Here is a 24,567-nt window from a genome sequence, read left to right on the forward strand (position 1 = left end):
ACTCAAACTGGGGGAGCGCTTGAAATCTCCCCAAACACAACCTGCCCACAGCCGTCCCACACCTGGTCAGGAGCAGCCCCCAGAGCACCTTTCAGCCGGGTTTTTATCTCTGCTCCTTCCTCTCCTGCCTCTCTCCCTGCTCCCCCAGCCGCGGGACTCGATTATCGCGGTCATTAGCGGGGATCTCCAGCCGCAGTTTAGGGAAAAAGGCAGAGATGTGTCAGTTGTTAAGTTAACACAGCTCTGCGGAGCTCTGAGAGCTCGGGTCGTGACCCTATAATGGCCAACCAGCCTATTAGTTTAGCAAAGCCGGGCTCAAATGTCATCTCAGCGCCCGTCGGATGCTTGAATTTATTACCCGGGAAGCTCCCGACTTGAAAACGAGAGGATTCCTTCTCCAGCAGCTGCTGGAAGTCCCCCCTTTTCAAAATAATCTGCCCTTTCAAAGTTCTTCACTGGTGGGGTGAGCTGTGGTGAGGAGGAGGCTGAGCAGGTACAGCAGAGCGTGGAACCCCCAGGAAAAGGGGGGGAAAGAAGGATAAAGGCAAAAAACGCCAATCAAACCGAAATGATGAGCCCATTAAAGGATGATTTTCCTTCAGGCCTCACCTTCTGCAGCGTTCACGTTTTTGTGGTTGAAACTACAGGGAGCAAACTCTGCCCCTTCATCGCCCTCCCTCCCGCCCGTTATTAATTCCTGATATTTTGTGATAATTTTAGTCGAGGGGGAGCAGGGAAAAAAAAAAGGGAGAGAGAGAGGGAGAAGGAAAAAAAAAATCCCCGACCAAAAAAATCTCGGTGCATTCAGTCCCCTGAGAATGTTGGGTCGAGTTTTTTGATCCCTGTTGCTCATTGATTTGAGGGCTGATGTAGTGCAAGGGGTCCCTATTAGTGGCGTCTGTCACTGCTGTAATGTTTTTGTTATTTTTCCTCATTTGTTCGCTCTGACATCATGTCATTACAGAATGGTGCTGTTCAGGCCCTGCCTTGGCTGTTCGTTAGCGTGTGTTTAATGAGCAGCTTAATTGAGCTGTCTACTGGGCCACCTGTCACCCTCCGGACTTATTAACATACTAATGGCCTGACATTGTCCTCGCTGACAGGCAACAGGGTTTACTGATTTGATGTCTGGACATGGGGATTTTATGCAGGAATGAGAGAGGATATTGGGAAGGAGGTTTAAAAAACGCAAATTAACTCTTTGGTATCTCTGTATTTATGGCTGGCTCGGAAAAGTTCAACACAAAGTAGCCCCGGTGGGGAGGGGGAGCAGCCCCGCTTAGCCAGAGCCACTTTGTCACCGGTGGCAGCACGTTTGAGGAGGGGAAAATCTGCTTTGGGGTAAGAGGAGCGGGCTTTACTTCTATTACAGTATTATTGTTGGGGCTGCTTCAAAGGAGAAATCTCCTTAAGCCCACAGGGAAGTTTTGTCACTGGGCTTTTCTCCACTGTGGCTAAACAAGTGAAAGGCACGAAATTTCCAGCGAAGGGATTTAAGTGCAGGGCATTGTCGCCACCTTTTAAAGCCAGCTGAGGACATTCGCGGCCGGGAGCACGGGGCTGCGCTCCAAGGGTTCAAAGCAGCGCCTTAAGTGCGTGCGAGTTTAATAAAACCCCTTGTTGTGCTTGGCTTCTCCCTGGTTGTTGTTGTTGTTGGGTGGGTTTTTGGGGCGGCCCAGCACCTTCTGTCACGGCAAAGCTCGGCTTTGCAGCGGATCCCAGCCCAGATGGGCTGGTCCTAAGCGCAGCCCGGCGTTAAACCCGGCTCGTGGGCAGGCTGCAAACACAGCAGGGCTGATGGAAATCTGGAATTTTGGAGCTTTCTGTGCTGTCTGGCACTGACCCCCTGCAGAACTCTGCTTTGACCTGAGCCCTTGGAGAAGCTCCCAAATCCGAGTGATGGAGTTAAAATCAGGGGTGTGTAGTGAAATAGAAGTGTGTGATTGCACATGGTGAAGGGTTTGGAATTTGGGGTTTTTATAATGCAGCAATGGGTATGGGATATGATGGAGGATTTTGTGTGGTGTCTGTTTGGGTGTTTATCTTCTTCTTCATGGTTTCAGGAGCTTCTGGTTTGTCAGTGTCACACTGAGGGTCGTGAGAATTTGGTTATTGGGTTAAAAGGATTAATAATACAGGTGTTAATTCTCTGCTGGACTGTTTCAGCTCTGGTGAGCAGCTGGGATGTGGGGCAGGGAGAACAGGATCCTGTAGGGAAACAGAGACCCCACTGCCCCTGAGAAGGGCTTGGGGAGCTCCTGAGCCCCAGCAGCTCCTGAGTGTTACACAAATTTCTGATGAACTGCTGTGGGCAGCAGCTGAAGGGAAGATCCTGCCCCTGGATCCCTGGCAGTGCCCAGGGCCTGGCTGGACACTGGGGCTGGAGCAGCTGGGACAGGGGGAGGTGGCCCTGGTGGCACTGGGTGGGATTTAGGGTCCCTCCCAACCCAAACCATTCCATGATTCCATGGAGTCTGTAAGAGAATGGAACAGCCCCACCTGCAGCAGGGCAGGGAGTGAGGTGGGAACTCAAAGGAACCTGAGGGATTCCCTGTCCCAGAACAAGGAACCCCAAACCTGGGGGATCCTAAAGGATTCCCTGTGCCAGAACAAGGGACACAAACCCAAAGGATCCCAAAGAATTCCCTGTGCCAGGAACAAGGAGCCCAAAGTTGGGGGATCCTAAAGGATTCTCTATGCCAGGAACAAGAAACCTCAAACCTGAGGGACCTTGAGGATTTCCTGTCCCTGAACAAGGAGCCCAAACCCAAAGGATCCTAAAGAGTTCCCTGTGCCAGGAACAAGGAACTCCAAATCTAGTGGATCCTGAGTGATTCCCTGTGCCAGAACAAGGAACCCAAAGTTGGGAAATCCTAAAGGATTCCCTGTCCCAGAACAAGGAGCCCCAAACCCAAAGGATCCTAAAGAATTCCCTGTGCCAGGAACAAGGAACCCCAAACCCAAAGGATCCTAAAGAATTCCCTGTGCCAGGAACAATGAACCCCAAACCCAAAGGATCCTAAAGGATTCCCTGTCCCAGAACAAGGAAACCCAAACCTGAGGGATCCTAAAGGATTCCCTTGCCAGGAACAAGGAACCCCAAACCCAAAGGATCCTAAAGGATTCCCTGTCCCAGAACAAGGAAACCCAAACCTGAGGGATCCTAAAGGATTCCCTTGCCAGGAACAAGGAACTCCAAACCTGGTGGATCCTAAAGGATTCCCTGTGCCAGGAACAAGGATCCCCAAACCCAAAGGAGCCTTTCCTGAGGCTCAGGGAAGCTGCACCCAGAGCCTGCTGGTGCCATGCTGATGGGGAGTTTTTAGGATTAAACACTTTCCCAGGATTAACACAATTAAACACAATTCCCAGGATTCCCCATGGAAAAGAAACATCAGTTTCCTTTGGGTCCCAAACTGAGGGAACCTGATGGGTCACCCTCCCCTCAGCCCCTGCTGGAGCTCATTTCTCCTTTTCACTGGGAAATGCTGGATCCCACCCCACAAACTCTGCTCCTTTAAAAACCCCAAGGATTTTGCTGCAGCTGAGCAGCCCCCCAGTGTCAGAGAGACCAGGGGCCCCCACAGGGCACAAACACCCCAGGGGTGGGATGGGCACAGGCCTGGATTTCCTTTGGGATGGATCCAGATGGGCTGGGAGCATGAAAAGCATGAAAGGGAATAAGAAATTAGAGAGAAATCCCATTATTTCATGGCACCTCCTCGTCCCAAAGGGATTCCTTGCCCAGCCTGCCATGGATATTCAGTTTGTCCAGAAGCACAGGAGGGTCCTGCCCTGCTCCCCCAGGGCCACTGGGAATTCTGGAAATTGTGGGAATTCTGGAAATTCTGGAAATTCTGCTCTGCTGGGCTGGGGCTCTGGAAAGAGGATCTGAGGGCTCAGGGATGTGCTTTGGATAAAGGGTTTGGGGTTGGTATTGATAAAAATCTTTGTTTTGTGATGGACTCTCCAATTCAGAATCACTGAATAGTTCAGGTGGGAAAGGATTTTAAATCCCATTTAATCCCACCCCAGCCATGGCAGGGACACCTCCCACTGTCCCAGGCTGCTCCAGCCCCATGTCCAGCCTGCCCTACATCCCCCATAAATTTCCCCTTCTTCAGCTGAATCAGACAAAACTCTATTTGGCACTGGAGGCACTGAAAAAACAGATTTTGTGCAAAAAGAACAAAGATTGTGTGTGAATTCAGCTTGGTTTCTGATGGAGTCAGAAGGATCCCAAAGCCTTTTCCCCCCAAGGGTTTCTGGGAGAGACACCTTGTGCCTTATCCCAAATCTTGTGCCCTATCCCAAACCTTATTCCTTATCCCACACCTTGTGCCCTATCCCAAATCTTGTGCCTTATCCCAAACCTTATTCCTTATCCCACACCTTGTGCCTTATCCCAAACCTTGTGCCCTATCCCAAACCTTATTCCTTATCCCACACCTTGTGCCTTATCCCAAACCTTGTGCCCTATCCCAAACCTTATTCCTTATCCCACACCTTGTGCCCTATCCCAAATCTTGTGTCTTATCCCAAACCTCATTTCCCACCAGGATCTGCCTCCCCCTCCTCCCTGTCCCCAAAATGTGTGCTGGGGTCCTGCACACCCCCAGAGCCTGGGCTGGGGGGGAGCAGCCCTGCTCTGGAATTCAACTGGAATTAATTCATCAGACTCACTGTCAGCAAAATGATAATTGGTGTTGTTTGTAAAAATCCAGTCCTGAAGGGTTTGTGGGAAATGGGGATGTGGCTCCTCTTTCCTAGATGGGGACAGGGGAGCAAGGAGGTCACGGGCTGGCTGCAGATAGAGCAGGAGATGAATTGAATAAAATTGAATAAATCAGGGAGATCACAGTGCTGGGGGCAGGGGAAACAGAGTTCCCATCACATCCCCATCCCATTATCCCATCCCATTATCCCATCCCATCCCATCCCTGTATCCCATCCCATCCCATCATCCCATCCCTGTATCCCATCCCATTATCCCATCCCATCCCATTATCCCATCCCATCCCATCCCATTATCCCATCCCATTATCCCATCCCTGTATCACATCCCATCCCTGTATCCCATTCCATCCCATCCCATTATCCCATCCCTGTATCCCATTATCCCATCCCTGTATCCTATCCCTGTATCCCATCCCTGTATCCCATCCCATCCCTGTATCCCATCCCATCCCATCCCATCATCCCATCCCTGTATCCCATTATCCCATCCCTGTATCCTATCCCTGTATCCCATCCCTGTATCCCATCCCATCCCTGTATCCCATCCCATCCCATCATCCCATCCCTGTATCCCATCCCATCCCTGTATCCCATCCCTGTATCCTATCCCTGTATCCCATCCCTGTATCCCATCCCTGTATCCCATCCCATCCCATTATCCCATCCCATCCCATTCCATCCCATTATCCCATCCCAGTTTTTGTACAGACAGTAGCAATTCCATTAAAAGGCAGGATCCAAAGAACCCTTGATTCTGAGGCTGCTTAACATAAACAAATAAAATAATGAATAGAGGAAATAAAATTAAAATGAGAATTCTGATCGAGCTGCTCCATCTCTCTTTGCCCACTTTCGGTTACAACCTTCACTAGAACACAAAATCCAAGGAATTTCACACAGAGCCTCGCTGAGAGCCCAAGAAAACCTGAGAATGTTCAATTTAGAGAGACCAAGACACTGCTGGGATTCTCCCTACTGAAGCAAAACTGGGATTTGCAGTTTGTGGGGTCGTGCAGGGCTCTAACCCTGAGTCAGAACTCTGGAATTGGTGTCTGATCTTTTTCCTTCTGCCTCCAGTCAGAGCTGGGATTGAAGCACAAGAGGTGAAGTTTTGTGTTTTGTTTTTATTAATTTTATCTAAAGCACAGTGAGTGCTGCAGCAGCTTTGACAAGCTGAAACTGAGAAAATGCAGCTGCATTTGGTCTTTGAAAACCTCATTGTTTGATTAAAAACTAACATCTCTATTATTTATACTTCTGACCCAATGACCAAACACCTGTGACCTGCACTGTGGGATTTTCCATCCAACCAAAAAGAACCTAAAACCAAGAAGAACAGGAAGGAAGAATCCAATGCCCAGAAGCTCCACCTTGTCCCAAACCCATTAGGACATTCTAAACCCCAAATCCCAAACCCTTCCCCATGTGAAATCAAATTCTATTTAACTCCACACCTCTGATTCCAACTCCATTACTGAATTTTGGGAGCCTTCTCCAAGCCCTCAAAATCCCTGTTCTTTTGGGGTCAGAGCCTGGCAGCACAGAAAGTTCCAAACTCCCTCCCAGGATTTGGGGTTCCAACATCCCCCAGCACCCAAAATTCAGCCAAACCCACAAGTGCTGATTGGGGCAGAGCTGACACCGGATTGTTATTTGCAAAAAAAATGGAATTTTGGTAAAGCAGAACCTGGGCTTGGGATGGGGCTGAGGAGGAACAGCAGAGAGGAAATCCCTGGGAAATGTTGGGAAGTGGGGCCTCTGGGATAGGGGATTTGGGATTTGGGATTTGGGGGATATGTGATATAGGATTGAGAGATATGGGATTTGGAATTTGGAGGATATGGGATTTGGGATATAGGATTTGGGATTTGGAGGGTATGGGGTATGGGATATGGAATATGGGATTTAGGGGTTATGGGATTTGGGGGATATGGGGGATATGGGATTTGGCATATTGGATACAGGATTTGGGATATGAGATTTAGGGGATATGGGACATGGAATTTGGGGGATATAGAATACAGGATATGAGATTTGGGGGATATGGCATTTGGAATTTGGGGGATATGGGATTTGGGATTTAGGGGATATGGGGTTTGGGAGATATGGGACATGGTAGTGGGGGGATATACAGTATGGGATTTGGGGGATATGGGATACAGGATATGAGATTTGGGGGATATGGCATTTGGGATTTGGGGGATATGGGATTTAGGGGATATGGGATTTGGGGCATATGGGATTTGAGGGATATGGGGATATGGGAGTTGGCATATGGGATATATGATTTGGGATATGGGATTTAGGGGATATGGGATTTAGGGGATATGGGATTTGGGATAGGGAATTGGGATTTAGGGGATATTGGATTTGGGGGATATAGGATACAGGATATGAGATTTGGGGGATATGGGATTTGGGATTTGGGGGATATGGGATTTGGGGGATATGGGATCTACAGGTTAAGCTGAGAGAAGTTTAGCTGTGCAGTTTAAGATACAGGTGGATAACCCAGGTGTAAAGGTGGCAGAATGGGTTTGTGTGTCTGAGCAGGACTGGCTGAGAAAGGTCCCACTGTGATTACATGAAATTTCTGAGAGCAGGATTAGAAACACAGATCTCCTGGTTTCAGGGTTTTATTGGTTAATAAACCCTTAAAAGATCTTGCAGCCATAACTCCTGTGACTTCTGGCCCTGCTCTCAACCCCTCCAACAAGAACTCTCCTTCCTGTAGAAGATAAGAGAAATAATCCCCATTTCCTAAGAATTCCCATCTCTAATAAGAATCCCCATGGAAGGTGGGGCTGAGGCCACAGCTGTCCCTGGCCATTCCCCCAGGGAATTCCCCCTTCCCTTCCCTGGGCACTCCTGCAATCCCAGAATATCCCGAGCTGGGAGGGGCTCTCACCCACCACCACCCTGGGGAGGACGGGAGTGTCCCCAAGTGCTGCCACCCCAAAGGGACACTGTGTGTTTCTTAGTTTAAACCACAAAATAAACCATTTTTAAGTGTTATTTCAACAGCTTCAAAGCCACTGAAACAAATTGTGCTAAATTAGAAGGAAAAGAGCTAAAAACCAGAATACCAAAATTCAAAAACCCAAAATAAAAGTAAGCAGTAAAATTTTTAACAGCCACCAGAATCCCACCTGAAAAGCTCGTGCAAAGTGCATAAACAGCATAAAAACACCAATAAAATGTGCAAACAGCAGTTTTAAAATGTAAAATTAAAGCTAAAAAGTCCCCAGTAAATCAGTTTCTGCACAATCACAGAGGTTTGTCCTGTTGGTGCCTCACCAACCCTTCCTGACCCCGCTGGGATGGCAGCAGGGCTGTCCCAGCCCAGCCCTGAGGGAATCAGGGAACCAGCCCAAATCCCAAAAACCCTCACGGGAATCTGCTCTCCCACAGGAACCCCCGATCATTCCTGGCAGCAGTGGCTGCCCCATATCCCATATCCCCCCAAATCTCCTATCCCCCAAATCCCATATCCTGTATCCACCAAATCTCCTATCCCCCAAATCCCATATCCCATATCTGCCAAATCCCATATTCCACATGCCCCAAATCCCAAATCCCCCAAATCCCATACCCTGTATCCCATACCCTGTATCCACCAAATTTCATATCCCCCAAATCCCAAATCCCATATCCCTCAAATTCCAAATCCCATATCCCCCAAATCTCATTTCTTATATCCCATATCCTCCAAATCCCATATCCCCCAATTCCCATATCCCCCAAATCCCATCTCCTATATCCCATATATCCCAAATCCCATATCCCTCAAATTCCAAATCCCATATCCCATATCCCCTGAATCCTAAATCCCCCATATCCCATATCTCCCAAATCCCATACCCTATATCCCTTATCCCCCCAAATCCCAAATTCCCCAAGTCCTATATCCCCCAAGTCCCAAATTCCCCATATCCCATACCCTATATCCCATATCCCCCCAAAATCCCAATTTCCCCAAGTCCTATATCCCCCAAGTCCCAAATCCCCCATATCCTATATCTCCCAAATCGAATACCCTATATCCCATATTCCCCAAATCCCATATCCTCCAAATCCCAAATCCCATATCCTGTATCCCATCTCTCCCAAATCCCATATCCCCCAAATCTCATACCCTACATCCCATATCCCATATATCCCAAATCCCCCAAATCCCATACCCTGTATCCCATACCCTGTATCCACCAAATCTCATATCCCCCAAATCCCAAATCCCATATCCCTCAAATTCCAAATCCCATATCCTCCAAATCCCATATCCCCCAAATCCCAAATCCCATCTCCTATATCCCATATATCCCAAACCCCATATCCCCCAAATCCCATATCTCCCAAATCTCATACCCTACATCCCATATCCCCCAAATCCCAAATCCCACATCCCCCAAATCTCATACCCTACATCCCATATCCCATATATCCCAAATCCCCCAAATCCCACAGTTGCCTCTCCCTGTGAGGATGAACCCTGAGCCCAGAAGGGAATTCTGTTCCTGCCTGTCCTGCAGCCAGGCTGGGCCGTTCCCAGGGTGAGCCCAGGTCTGCTCTCTGCCCTGAGCAGATCCCACAGTGACCTGTGGGGAGGAGACCCTGGAAAAGCTGGAAATGGGGTCATGGGGACAGCAGATGGCAGGGACAGCAGGGCAGGTGGCCCCAGCCCCATCCTGCCCCCAGGTCTGCAGGGCTCTTCCCCAGGAGTCCCCTCAGGGAATTCCCAGCCTGGAATTGTATTTGCAGCTCCTCAGGCAGGGAGGAGCAGCCAGGCTCTGCTTGGGATTAATTTGGGAAAAGGAACAGGCAGCAATTGGTGAAGCCCCAGTGCCCAGAGCCCTGAGTGACCCCTGCAGGGATGGGGACCCCAAAACTCCCTGGGGACCCCAAAACTCCCTGGGCAGTTCCAACCCCTGAGCTCCCTTTCCATGGGGAAATTCCTGCTGCTGCCACCCTGAGCCTCCTTTTCTCCAGGCTCAGCCCCTTCCCAGCTCCATTCCCTGCCCTGGGCACCTCCAGGGCTCTGCAGGAGCCACAGCTGGACACAGAGGGACAATCCCTGCCCTTGGGGACAATCCCTGCCCTGGGGGACAATCCCAGCCCTTGGGGACAATCCCAGCCCTGGGGACAATCCCTGCCCTGGGGGACAATCCCTGCCCTGGGGGGACAATCCCAGCCCTTGGGGACAATCCCTGCCCTGGGGACAATCCAAGCCATGGGGACAATCCCAGCCATGGGGACAATCCCAGCCCTGGCACAGCCCAGGTGCCATCGCCCTCCTGCCCCCCTGGGGTCACATCCAGCCCCTGTCCCCAGCCCCCCCAGGGCCATTCCAGCCCCTCTGCCCTGGAGGGTCCCATGGGGTTGTTGAGCTCTATAAAACCCAGAAAATCCTGCACTGCTTTGGGCTGGAGGCCCTTGAGCCGCATCCCATCCCATCCCGTCCCAACCCATCCCATCCCGTCCCATCCCATCCCATCCCACCCCATCCCAGGTTTGGGATCAGAGCCCTCCCCCCAAAATAACACACTGGTAATTCCTGAAATCCACAGCTTGGAAGAGGATTTTGTTTAAAGCCCCAGCTCCAGTCCCTGCTCTTTGCCAGAAGAGTGAAATCCATTTTTGCTGTGGATTTAGACCCTCCCTCCACCAGACCTGCCCACCCTGGATGTGCCCACGGCCACACTCCAAGCACAGATTTGGAATTTAAGGATTTGGGGCCCAAAAGAAACCAAAAGTTCTTTGTTTCCAGATGGAAGCACCAGGCTGGCACTGCTGCTGTTTGGTGACACAGGCCTGCTTCAAAACTGCTTTCCTTGTCATTTTTGAGCTAATTTTGCTGTTTCTTTGGTTGAATATTTGATGCAGTAAAAGTTGTTAATTGGGAACTGGAGACCTCTTCAAGATTTTTGGCCCCAGCAGTTATTTTGTTTTGCTCTCTAGATCTCCCAAAGTGATCATTCCCAATAAAAGTCACCCTGGTGCTGGATAATGCTGATTATCCCAGGGCAGTCCTGGAGGTTCTGGTTAAAAAGAAAAAGCTCCAGAGTGTCCAGAATTCCCTCCCTTGCTGACCCAGCCTGGGAAGGGGCTGTGCTGGAATTCTGGGCTCCAGCAGAGGACCAAGCCCCCAAACCCAGGGGTGCTGAGGGGAGCAGAGGCACCTCCAGCTCTCCAGCCCTAAGGCCAGTGCTGGTCCCCAGGAGAGCCTTGGGAGCCTCTTGTCCTCTCCCTGCAGCCACCTCTTGGTCAACACCCCTGGCAGGGCCTGGAGGGATCCAGGAGAGCTGGAGAGGGTCTGGGGACAAGGGACAGGACACAGGGAATGGTTCAGAGTAGGGTTTGATGGGATATTGGGAATCAGGAATTGTTCCCTGGGAGGGGCTGGGATGGAATTCCCAGAGCAGCTGTGGCTGCCCCTGGATCCCTGGAATGTTCAGTTCCAGGCTGGACACTGGGGCTGGAGCAATGGGACAGTGGGAGGGGTCCCTGCCATGGCTGGGGTGGGATGGATGAACTTTGAGGTCCCTTCCAACCCAAACCAGACTGGGATTTCCTGATTCCATGTAAGGATTTATCTCAGCCCATTTTCTCCCTTCTCCTTTCCCTCCACCCTCCCACAGGCACTTGGAGTCAGGAAATGTTTCTGGATGTTGTCTGATCTTTCCACAGGACTGTCTAAACCCACCACAGGGGAACAGACCCAAAACCAGCACTGGTGGCCCCCCAGTGCTCCTCCCTCATCCCTGAGGATGGAGCAGCTCCAGAGAGGACAAAGCTCCTGTCCCAGGGAGCAGCTGCTCTGGGTAGGGTCAGCCCCATGGGAATCAATGCCAACCCTAACCCTAACCTTAACCTTAACCCTAACCCAACTCTAACCTTAACCCTAACCCTAATCTTAACCCTAACCTGAACCTTAGCCCTAACCCTTAACCCTAAGTCTAAACTTAACCCTTAACCCTAACCTTAACTGTAACCCTAACCCTAACTCTAATCCAAATCCTAACCCTAACCTTAACACCAACCTTAGTCCTAACCCCAGCCTTAACCTGTGTGCTGGAGGGTCAGAGACACAGAAAATGGGCACAGGAGGGGATTTTCCTCAGGGATTCCCTCGCTCCTGAGAGGGGCTGAGGACCAGAGGAGATGGGGCCGCTGCTGGATCAGAGCTGGATCCCCAAACACCGCGGGCTGTCCCTTCAAAAGGGACATTAAATCCAGCAGGATGTGAATCTTCAGCACTGCGGGGGCTGCCCGGGGGGTTTGGGGTCCCCATCCCTGCAGGTGGCACCTGGGGGTGGCACCCAGAGCTCTGGGTGGGGACAGGGCACAGCTGGGACTGCCTGGGCTGGGGGGGCTTTTCCAGCTCAGGATTTGGGATTGTGTGCCCTGAGCTCAGCCCCACGAGGGGGGATCCTCGGGGAAGGATTTCGGGCCCCCTCAGCAGGATCACCAAACCCGCAGGTGAGGCTGCAGAGGCAGCCCGGAGGAAACCTGGGCCCCCCGGAATAAACCTGGGCTCCCCGGAATAAACCTGGGCTCCCCGGAATAAACCTGGGCTCCCTGGAATAAACCTGGGCCCCCCGGAATAAACCTGGGCTCCCCGGAATAAACCTGGGCCACCCGGAATAAACCTGGGCTCCCTGGAATAAACCTGGGCCCTCCGGAATAAACCTGGGCTCCCCGGAATAAACCTGGGCTCCCTGGAATAAACCTGGGCCCCCCGGAATAAACCTGGGCTCCCCGGAATAAACCTGGGCTCCCCGGAATAAACCTGGGCCCCCCGGAATAAACTTGGGCTCCCTGAAGTAAATCTGGGCTCCCTGGAGAAAACCCGGCCCCGGGGGATGCAGCGATCCCAAACCCGCCCCGGGGGGATAAAGGAACCCCAAACCTGCTCCCGCAGGAATCCCAAGCCCGCCCAGCCCAGCCCAAAGCGCCGCTCCGGGACCAGCATCTCCCGAGCCCCCCGCTCCGACAATTAGTCCCTATCATTCACACTGTGCAATCAGCTGTTAAATCCTCATTTATGCTAATTGGGATGTGAATGTGCTGCTCAGCAAAATGTTAGATTGCCATGTTTACAAATATACTCCAGGTATTTGGAAATTTAGATGATCCAAACCATACTGCTAAAGCTACTCGTGCTGCCAGTTTAAAGAACTTAAGCCTATTTATCAGTTATTTAACAATTCTTTGCACATTCCGCTGTTTTCTTGGTGCAGCCCCTGGCACACCAGCAGAACCAAGCCTGCTGCTTTAAAAAATCCATATATAATCTAATAATTGGTAATCTCAATGGCAGGATTTAATTGCCTGCAGCCTCGATGTGGGTAGCACGATTTACCCAAAACATGTTTTCCTAATCCATGAAAGCGTCCTTTAAAGCTGCTGCATTTGGAAATAAAGAGGAAAATCACCTCTTTGGCTTAACTGTACCTCAGAGACTGCAATATGTCCGTGGAAAGTGATTTTCCCAAAGCTATTACAGCATAATAAGCTCAAGAATTAGTTTCAAGTGAAAGTTTATCTCATTATGAGCTCTGACCTGTGTGCAGCTCACGCTCCCCATCAAAGGCTGAGCTGCTCTAATGGTTCTGCTGGGATGCTCTGGGAAAGGTGAGGCCATAGAGACACAAAAAGGCTGTTCCCTCTCCTCCTGTCCCTGTCCCTGTCCCCCCTCCCTGCCCCTCCTGCCAGGGAGCTCTGCAGAGCCACAGGGTCCCCCCTGAGCCCCTTTCCAGCTCCCTCAGCTGCTCCTCGCAGGATTTACAAATTGAGGAATCAGGGTGGGACCAACCTGCTCCTAATCCCCTCCTTGGGAAAACAATTAATTCAATAACGAGGAGAGGAAGCTGCATCTCTCTCTGGAAACTTTGCTAAAGCTGTGGGTTGTGCACCAGGCCCTGCACACTGGGGGTGCCAATTCCCTTTGTCCTGGACCCACTGAAAAGAGCAAGTGCCAGCCTTACCCTCCCTTCTGGCTGTGAATGACCCTCCCAGCAGCAGAGACTGTCCTGGTCCATCTGCCCCTGCTGATGCTGCAGCCCCAAAGCCACCCCAAAGCCACCCCAAGCCCTGGGGCAGGGTGGAACCCAGGGGCAGGTGGAGCCATGGAATGGTTTCTGTGGGAAGGAGCTCACAGCTCACCCAGCCCCAGCCCTGCCCCAGTGTCCAGCCTGGCCTGGGGCACTGCCAGGGACCCACAGGGTGCCCAGAGCAGCTGGGGCTGCCCTGGATCCTGCAATGTTCAGTCCCAGGCTGAACAGGGGCAGTGGGAGGTGTCCCCATGGCTGGGGTGGCTCTAGGTGGGATTTGGGTCCCTCCCAACCCCAAACTCTTCTGGAATCACAGAAGGGTGAAAGGAGCTGCTGAGCAGCTCCCCCAGTGTGGCTCAGCAGGGTCCCCTGTGTTTGTGGGGCAGCATCACCACAGCACATCCACACATACCCAAATCCTGGGGCTGGAATAGCCCTCCCAGCCCAGGCAGTGCCAGCTGTGCCCTGTCCCCACCTTGTCCCCACCCAGAGCTCTGAGTGCCACCTCCCCTCACACAGGGACAGTTTACTCTGCAGTCTCTACCCCTATTTGTGTGATTTTTGCCTCTTTTCTCACCTGCAAACAGAAAAAGCCAAACTCAGGTCATTCTCTGGGCTGTTTTTTTGAGCAGAGTTGGGATTTTTGGGCTCCCCTGGAGCTGCCTGGGTGGGATCTCCATTGCCACAAGATCCCAGCTCCATTCCCAGATCTCCAGCCCTGCAGGAAGGGCCCAGGCAGGAGGAGAATGCCTTGGAAAAGCTCCCACCCAAGGAACCAGGGGATGGAGACAGAGCCCAGCCCAGGGGAGGGGGAGGGAGGTGGGACCCACGGGGGGCCCGGGACTGCACTGGCCATGGGGGGCTGCCCCAGAAACAAAATCTGCCTGCCTGTTCATCTGTGCCACTGGGACTGTCACCCAAAACTGGGAATAGCCTAAACTGGGAATAGCCTAAAGCTGGGAATAGCCTAAAGCTGGGAATGACCAAAACTGGGAATAGCCTAAAGCTGGGAATAACCAAAACTGGGAATGACCAAAACTGGGAATAGCCTAAAGCTGGGAATAGCCTAAAGCTGGGAATAGTCTAAACTGAGATTAGCCTAAACTGGGAATAGCCCAAAACTGGGAATAGCCTAAACTGGGAATAGCCTAAAGCTGGGAATAGCCTAAACTGGGAATAGCCTAAAGCTGGGAATAACCAAAACTGGGAATAGCCTAAAGCTGGGAATAGTCTCAACTGAGATTAGCCTAAACTGGGAATAGCCTTAAACTGGGAATAGCCTAAAGCTGGGAATAACCAAAACTGGGAATAACCAAAACTGTGAATGACCAAATCTGGGAATAACCAAAACTGGGAATAGCCTAAACTGGCAATAGCCTAAAACTGGGAATAGCCAAAACTGGGAATAGCCTAAACTGGGAATAGCCTAAAGCTGGGAATAGCCTTAACTGGGAATAGCCTAAAGCTGGGAATAACCAAAACTGGGAATAACCAAAACTGTGAATGACCAAATCTGGGAATAACCAAAACTGGGAATAGCCTAAACTGGCAATAGCCTAAAACTGGGAATAGCCAAAACTGGGAATAGCCTAAACTGGGAATTGCCTAAAACTGGGAATGACCCAAAACTGGGAATAGCCTAAAGATGGGAATAGCCTAAACTGGGAATGACCAAAACTGGGAATAACCAAAACTGGGAATAGCCTAAAGCTGGGAATAACCAAAACTGGGAATAGCCTAAAACTGGGAATGACACAAAATTTGCAATAACCTAAATCTGGGAATAAACTAAAACTGGGAATAACTTAAAGCTGAGACTAACCCAAAACTGGGAATAACCCAAAACTGGGAATAACCCAAAATTGGGAGTAACTCAAAACTGGGAGTAACCCAAAATTGGGAATAACCCACTACTGATTCCCAGAGCCTGGGACCATCCCATGCCTGGAGCTCTGGCAGGGCAGAGAGGTTGAAGGAGCAGCAGAGCAGGGTGGAGGCTGCTGTCCCCTGCTGTCCCCCACTGTCCCCTGCTGTCCCTGCTGTCCCCCATTGTCCCCTGCTGTCCCCCATTGTCCCCCACTGTCCCCCACTGTCCCCATTGTCCCCTGCTGTCCCTGCTGTCCCCCATTGTCCCCTGCTGTCCCCCATTGTCCCCCACTGTCCCCCACTGTCCCCATTGTCCCCTGCTGTCCCTGCTGTCCCCAGCCCTCCCACGCCCAGGTGATCACCATGGAACCACGGAATGGTTAAAGAAGGGTTGTAAGACACATAGAGATCCTCTCATCCCAGCAATATTCCAGATTCTGCAGCACCAGCAGGGCAGGAACGCTGCAGATTTCAGATTTTCTGCTGTCCCAGCAGCCTGGGCTGCAGAACCTCCCTACAGCACAGGTTGGCTTTGATTTGGGGATTTTGGATTCATTCCATTTGTCTTCAGGGAGAGCTGAAGGTACCTCAGGAACCTTCTGGCAGTGAATCCTTCCCTTGGAGAATCCTCCACCACATCCCCAGTTAACACTGCTGGTGAAAACACTGGGAAAAAATATATTTATTATATTTATTTGAAAGTAGAACTGAGAGAGAGAAAAAAAGAAACAAAAAAAAAAACCCACAAACTTTTTTTTATTATTTCCCAAACCACCTTTTTTTGGGTGATGAAAAGTCAGTCATTCAGCCAACCTTCCTTGTGCTCGACTTAATCCTCGGGGGGACCGGGTCTTGCTTTTCTCAGCCCCCTTGTTCACACACCTTGAGACAAAGGAGGCAGGAGGGAGGCAGGGGGGAGGGCAGGGGGGTGTTTTTTGTGCGGGGCGAGGAGCAAATTTATTCCAGAGAGAGCCTGGAAGGACCTTCAGAAAATGGAGAGAGCGCCGAGAAAAAGCGAGTAAAAAGCCATTGAGGAGATTTGCTGCGGCACTCAACGAGGGGCAGGCAGCAAAGGAGAAGCTCTTGTCGGGTTCGGGGTGTTGATGGGCTCCCCCCGGACACTTGACCCGGGCGGGACCCCCTAATCCCCGCTCTGCATGCGCGCCCGGGGCACTTGTGGCCGTGCCCATTGTGTGCCACTCAGCCTGGCATTCTCTCCAAACGCTCCCAGGACTTGTTTGGGCTGGGCTTGCCGGGGAATTGTGCTCTAATGAAACAGTCTGGGCATTATACAGCCGGCCGGGGGACAAAGGGGACAGCCTGGCACACAAAGGGTTACTGCTGTGTGCTGTGGGGTTCCCTCCCAGCCCGGGCGGGTGAGGAGAAATCCCTCCAAAAAGGGGTTTGAGCAGTTGTTTCCTAAATAAAAGGTGCACCTCCAGTTTGAGCTGCTCCCGTCCCAAATTCCCTGACTGGCTGCATTCCCAAATCCCAGGGATTTGCAGCATCCATTTCAATGATTTTTAATACCTGCTGATTAAAACTGTTTGCAATATTTTTTTTACGTTTTTAATTGCATTAATCGTTAGCTGTGATTATTTAGGTTTAGCAACTCCTTTGTTCTGCAGCTAAGCACAAACTCGATGGAAACAGCTTGATTTTCATAAAGCAGAGTGACTTATTTCACTTAATGAATTGAGCTGAGCAGATACCCCAGAGCAAGAGTGGGCTGGGAAATTTTTACCAGGTGATTTATCACCAGAGGGACACTTTAAATCTGGATCAGTTTTATTAAATCTGCCAGGCATTTATTAAAGCCAGAGCAGGAATAATAGCTGGCTGCAATATCACATAATGACCATCATTGCACAAAGCCCCAAAATAGCAGCTGAATATGGTTTGGAAGTAACAAACAAGGATAATCCTGGGACGTGTTTGAAATAACTTGTGAGTTCTGGCCCCACCTGGGCCGGGTGGGACTCACAAGGACAGGGCTTGAAAAGCCCCTTCCCCACTCAAGGGCAGGGACAAGGCTGGGCCTGTGCTCAGCTGCTCCACCACAGCTCCTCATCCCGTGGAAATTCCCACCCTGGCTCCTCTTCTCATTGGAATTCCCATTCTGGCTCCTCATCCCATGGAAATTCCCATTCTGGCTCCAGTTCCCATTGAAATTCTCATTCTGGCTTCTCTTCCCATCCAAATTCCCATTCTGGCTCCTCTTCCTGTGAAAATTCCCACCCTGGCTCCTCTTCCCATCCAAATTCCCATTCTGGCTTCTCATCCCATTGAAATTGCCATTCTGGCTCCTTTTTCTATCCAAATTCCTATTCTGGCTCCTCTTCCCATCCAAATTCCCATTCTGGCTTCTCATCCCATGGAAATTCCCACCCTGGCTCCTCTTCCTGTGAAAATTCCCACCCTGGCTCCTCATCCCATTGAAATTCCCATCCTGGCTCCTCTTTCCATACAAATTCCCATTCTGGCTCCTCATCTTATAGAAATTCCCATCCTGGCTCCTCTTCCTGTGAAAATTCCCATTCTAGTTCCTCTTCCCATCCAAATTCCCACCCTGGCTCCTCATCCCCCAAGGCTGGAAGTGTGGGGAGAGCAGAGCCTTGGCTGCTCCCATCAGACCCCACAGGAGCTGGGAAGGGGCTGAGCCTGGAGCAAAGGAGGCTCAGGGGGACCCTGTGGCTCTGCAGAGCTCCCTGGCAGGAGGGGCAGGGAGGGGTTTGGGATCTGCTCCCAGACTCTGTTTTGAGGAGGGAACTCACTCCCAGCTCAAACAAAGCCCTTGGCAAGTCCTGACACCCACGGCAGGTTGGGCTTGGTGGGAGTGGGGCAGAGCCCCTGGGTGTTGGGATGGGAGAGGTTTGGGAGCAACCAGGATTTCACAGCAATTCCCAGAGCTGTCCCTGATCCATGTGTAATCCCAGCCCCACACTGAACACAATCCCAAATCCTGGGGCTGGCAAATCCCTCCCAGCCCAGGCAGTCCCAGCTGTCCCCACCTTGTCACCCCAGTGCCACCTCCAGGTGCCACCTGCAGGGATGGGCACTGCAAACCTCCCTGGGCAGTTCCAACCCCTGAGCTCCCTTTCCATGGGGAAATTCCTGCTGCTGTCACCCTGAGCTTCCTTTTCTCCAGGCTCAGCCCCTTCCCAGCTCCATTCCCTGCCCTGGGCACCTCCAGGGCTCTGCAGGAGCCACAACTGGACACAGAGGGACAATCCCAGCCCTGGGGACAATCCCAGCCTTGCTCACCACAACATTTTGAAACAATTTTCCACACCAATGCTGTTGAGCTTTTCACCTTTTAATTGAAAGCATCCAAACCCTCTTGATGTAAATTCACCTTGTTTGTGGCTCTCCAGGACCCCCAGGCAGCAGCCCCTGCACCTGGAACGTTTCTGTGCTGCTAAACCAGCCTGGAACTCTGTTCCCATTAAAAACAGAAAGACAACACAGCTCAGGGATGTTTATTAGTGTGAGGAAGAAGGGAAATAGGGATTTTTATTCAGTGCAGCTAAAGGTCCGTGCACAGGAGTTCAACAGTGAGATTTTTAAAATTCAAAACATAAGAATGAGCAGCACTTCATTGCAGAGTTGAAAGATAATTGTGCAATTAACAGTGTGAGGTCAATAATGCCAGAGCTGGATGCTTCTGACAGATAGGGATAATCAATCCAGCCTCCATATGAAAGGCTCAGAGGTGGCAGTGGAAAAATAACACAGTGCCAATGTTTCTGTGCCCTAATGAACACCAGACAAGTCATTATTGACTGGTTTTTTACTTATTTTAAGTGCCAGAACACAAGTATCTGCTTTGATTAAATGGAACTTTAGAATTTTGCCTTAAATTCAGTTTCAGTCCTGATCTATGTGAGGACATTAATTTGGGAATGCAGCAAAGTCTCCTGGTGGCAGCTGCAGTTCTGCTCAGGGAACTGCCAGGAAAATCCCCAGGAAAAATCCTGGTTTTTGGAGGTGAGGGCAGCACCTGAGCTCTCCTCGTGTTGGGCAACATCCAGACTTGGCTGCACCAAAATTCCTTCAACCTTTGTCACTGGATTGGCACCAAGGGGAGAACAAACCCAGAGCAGGGATCAGCAGCCACAGATCCAGGGAGAGAAACGTGGAGCCCTGAGGTGCTGAATGCTGGCAGAGACATCTCCCTGCTCTGCTCTCCTGTGGAATCAGGAAATCCTCATGCCAGCATTGGGGGGCTCACCTGGAGAGCAGGAGAAACTACAGGGAGAGCTCAGAGCCCCTGGAGGGATCCAGGAGAGCTGGAGAGGGACTGGGGACAAGGGACAGGACACAGGGAATGGCTGCAGAGTAGGGTTTGATGGGATATTGGGAATTAGGAATTGTTCCCTGGATTCCTGGCAGTGCCCAAGGCCAGGCTGGAGCAATGGGACAGTGGGAGGTGTCAGAGTGTGCTGGGTTGGTGTGCCCAGCAATGTGTGTTCTGTCCCCAGGTGGGGCAGTGCCCCTGATCTCCTGGCACATATTCTCTGCTCATGGGCCATCTTTAAACCAGCTGGGCAATCATCTTTATCTTCCCACAGCCCATCCTCCCTCCAGGAGATATCTCCTCTTCATGGCCACTGAGTCCCAGGGCATGGCTGAGAAAATTCCATCATCCCACTGGGAGATGCTCCAGCCAGGGCAGGAGCCAAGCCTTTCCTACCCAGAGAAAAACTGACATTTGGACACCAAGGAACCTTCTTCCCACTGCATTCCAGAGGAAAACCAGACCCTTGCACATCATCCCTGGAGCTTCAGAGGAAACTGCCCCTTCTCCAGGAGCACTGCTCCAGCTGAGCCACATCTGCCCCTGCAGGAGGATGCAGCACCATGGAATGGGACTGTGCCACCACCCTGACTGACTGACTGTGCCAGCTTGGATTCTGACTCTGGCAGGGTTGGGATTGTTCTGTGTAATGCTGCATTGCTATTTGAATTGTCCTAGGAAAGAACTGTTATTGCTAATTCCCATCTCTTTGTCTGAGAGCCCCTTAACTTCAAAATGATAATAATAATTTGGAGGGAGGGGGTTTACATTGTCCATTTCAAAGGGAAGTTTCTGCCTTTGCTGGCAGATCCTGTCCTTCACACCAGGACAGTGTCCCTCTCTTGGGCCACCTTTGGGGGGTCTCTGGATGGGGTTTGGGGCTGACAAACGAATCCCTTTCCCGAGGCTTTGCTGTCCCTGCTCCCTCCACCTGCAGCCGGGACTGGAGCCGCGAGTGATTAACGGGATTAATTCGGGATGCACGTGACTCATTAGCCATCAATTAGGGGGCTCATCCGCACACGGCTGATTAGGGGCCATCAGTGCCTCAAATTAAGCAGGAAAAAGATGTTTTAACGCAAGCATATGGTGTGGTTTCAGAAGCAGTTAGAGCACAAATGGAGCGCGCTGAAAGGGGGGAGGGTGCCCCCAGTTTGTTTGGAGAGTCCCCCCTCCACTCTTGCTGCGGTTTTTAATGTGATCTAATGAATAAGCAGAGTCAGCTTTAATTGCTGACTCACTCTCCGATGAAAAAGAGCTTCCCAAAGATCTTTTCCTCCTCCCAGCCCGCAGGAAAAAAAGACCAGGGGAGATGAATTTTCACCTGGACTGAAGGGACAGCTTTGGATTTCCCTTCCCTTCCCTTCCCTTCCCTTCCCTTCCCTTCCCTTCCCTTCCCTTCCCTTCCCTTCCCTTCCCTTCCCTTCCCTTCCCTTCCCTTCCCTTCCCTTCCCTTCCCTTCCCTTCCCTTCCCTTCCCTTCCCTTCCCTTCCCTTCCCTTCCCTTCCCTTCCCTTCCCTTCCCTATTTCTCCATCCCAGCAGGAGCCAGACTTTGCACACGTGCCCAAGGACAAGGTGGGATTTTGGCTTTGGTGGAGGGATTTTGGGGATTTTGGAGATTTGGGATGTGGGAGGGGATGTGTGGGGTGGCCACTGCAAGGGGCTCGTGGCTACAGGGGGTTGGGATTGCTGTGCTGGGACAGTCCCAGGGTCCTGCAGCCACCACAGATCCCAAATCCTGGGGCTGGAAAATCCCTCCCAGCCCAGGCAGTCCCAGCTGTCCCCACCTTGTCACCCCAGTGCCACCCCCAGGTGCCACCTGCAGGGATGGGCACTGCAAACCTCCCTGGGCAGTTCCAACCCCTGAGCTCCCTTTCCATGGGGAAATTCCTGCTGCTGTCACCCTGAGTGTCAGGAGAGAGAACTGCAGTGGCCAGGAGAGGCCAGAGCTCCCCCACAGGAATGTTTGTGCTTTGGGGTCCCCCCAGCCAAGGGGAGATCCCAGAGGCCTGAACCCCAGCACAGCCAAGGGGAATGACAAATGAGGGAGGTGAGGCTCCTCCCCAGATTTGTCACCAGCCCATTGGGCACAGGGGGTTTTCAAATTATCAATACTACCACTATTCTTTGGGGGATAGTTTGTTATTTCCAATGAAACCATGGAATTCTGGAATGGTCTGGGCTGGGAGGGACCTCAGGGCCCAACCAGTGACACCCCTGCCATGGCAGGGACACTGCCAGGGATCCAGGGACAACCTTTCCTTCTGTCCTGCAGGGAGGAGGGGACAATCCCTGAGTGCTGGATGTGACACCCTGGGGCTGAATGAGGAGGAGCAGAGAGACCTGGGGGGCATGTGACACATCCTGTGTCCCTGGTGCTGTGACACATCCTGTTCCTGTCCCTGTGACACATCCTGTGTCCCTGGTGCTGTGACACATCCTGTCCCTGTCCCTGTGACATCCTGTCCCTGTGACACATCCTGTCCCTGTGACACATCCTGTCCCTGTGACATCCTGTTCCTGTTCCTGTGACACATCCTGTGTCCCCGCTGCTGTGACACATCCTGTCCCTGTGACACACCCTGTCCCTGTGACACATCCTGTCCCTGTGACACATCCTGTCCCTGGTGCTGTGACACATCCTGTCCCTGTGACACATCCTGTCCCTGTCCCTGTGACACATCCTGTGTCCCTGGTGCTGTGACACATCCTGTCCCTGGTGCTGTGACACATCCTGTGTCCCTGTCCCTGTGACACATCCTGTCCCTGTGACACATCCTGTCCCTGTGACACATCCTGTGTCCCTGTCCCTGTGACACATCCTGTCCCTGGTGCTGTGACACATCCTGTGTCCCTGTCCCTGTGACACATCCTGTCCCTGTGACATCCTGTCCCTGTGACACATCCTGTCCCTGTGACACATCCTGTCCCTGTGACATCCTGTCCCTGTTCCTGTGACACATCCTGTCCCTGTGACACACCCTGTCCCTGTTCCTGTGACACATCCTGTCCCTGTGACACATCCTGTCCCTGTGACATCCTGTCCCTGTCCCTGTGACACATCCTGTCCCTGTGACACATCCTGTCCCTGTGACATCCTGTCCCTGTCCCTGTGACACATCCTGTCCCTGTGACACACCCTGTCCCTGTGACATCCTGTCCCTGTGACACATCCTGTCCCTGTGACATCCTGTTCCTGTCCCTGTGACACACCCTGTCCCTGTGACACATCCTGTCCCTGTGACACATCCTGTCCCTGGTGCTGTGACACATCCTGTCCCTGTTCCTGTGACACACCCTGTCCCTGTGACACATCCTGTCCCTGTGACACACCCTGTCCCTGTTCCTGTGACACATCCTGTCCCTGTGACATCCTGTCCCTGTGACACACCCTGTCCCTGTCCCTGTCCCTGTGACACATCCTGTCCCTGGTGCTGTGACACATCCTGTCCCTGTTCCTGTGACACACCCTGTCCCTGTTCCTGTGACACATCCTGTCCCTGTGACACATCCTGTCCCTGTGACATCCTGTCCCTGTGACACATCCTGTGTCCCTGGTGCTGTGACACATCCTGTCCCTGTCCCTGTGACACATCCTGTCCCTGGTGCTGTGACACATCCTGTCCCTGTGACACATCCTGTGTCCCTGGTGCTGTGACACACCCTGTCCCTGTCCCTGTGACACATCCTGTGTCCCTGTGACACATCCTGTCCCTGTGACACATCCTGTCCCTGTGACACATCCTGTGTCCCTGGTGCTGTGACACATCCTGTCCCTGTGACACATCCTGTGTCCCTGTGACACATCCTGTCCCTGTGACACATCCTGTCCCTGTTCCTGTGACACACCCTGTCCCTGACACACCCTGTCCCTGTGACACACCCTGTCCCTGTGACACATCCTGTCCCTGTTCCTGTGACACACCCTGTCCCTGTTCCTGTGACACACCCTGTCCCTGTGACACACCCTGTCCCTGTTCCTGTGACACACCCTGTCCCTGTTCCTGTGACACATCCTGTCCCTGTGACACACCCTGTCCCTGTTCCTGTGACACATCCTGTCCCTGTGACACATCCTGTCCCTGTGACACATCCTGTGTCCCTGTCCCTGTGACACATCCTGTCCCTGGTGCTGTGACACATCCTGTGTCCCTGTCCCTGTGACACATCCTGTCCCTGTGACATCCTGTCCCTGTGACACATCCTGTCCCTGTGACACATCCTGTCCCTGTGACATCCTGTCCCTGTTCCTGTGACACATCCTGTCCCTGTGACACACCCTGTCCCTGTTCCTGTGACACATCCTGTCCCTGTGACACATCCTGTCCCTGTGACATCCTGTCCCTGTCCCTGTGACACATCCTGTCCCTGTGACACATCCTGTCCCTGTGACATCCTGTCCTTGTGACACATCCTGTCCCTGTGACATCCTGTCCCTGTCCCTGTGACACATCCTGTCCCTGTGACACACCCTGTCCCTGTGACATCCTGTCCCTGTGACACATCCTGTCCCTGTGACACATCCTGTCCCTGTGACATCCTGTTCCTGTCCCTGTGACACACCCTGTCCCTGTGACACATCCTGTCCCTGGTGCTGTGACACATCCTGTCCCTGT

At 52.0% G+C, this 24,567-nt stretch overlaps 1 long non-coding RNA gene across 1 annotated transcript in view; it reads right to left on the reverse strand.

The window, feature by feature from the left end:
* LOC306805437 overlaps nt 1-4,095 on the reverse strand; it is a 120,510-nt gene extending 116,415 nt beyond the window's left edge. Inside the window, exon 1 of the long non-coding RNA XR_013775205.1 lies at nt 4,051-4,095. This is a non-coding gene — a long non-coding RNA (uncharacterized lncRNA). The remainder of the gene's footprint in view (nt 1-4,050) is intronic.
* Between the last annotated feature and the right edge of the window lie 20,472 nt (nt 4,096-24,567).

The sequence above is a fragment of the Erithacus rubecula genome (assembly GCF_903797595.1).
Source record: "Erithacus rubecula genome assembly, chromosome: 1".
Lineage (NCBI taxonomy): Eukaryota > Metazoa > Chordata > Aves > Passeriformes > Muscicapidae > Erithacus > Erithacus rubecula.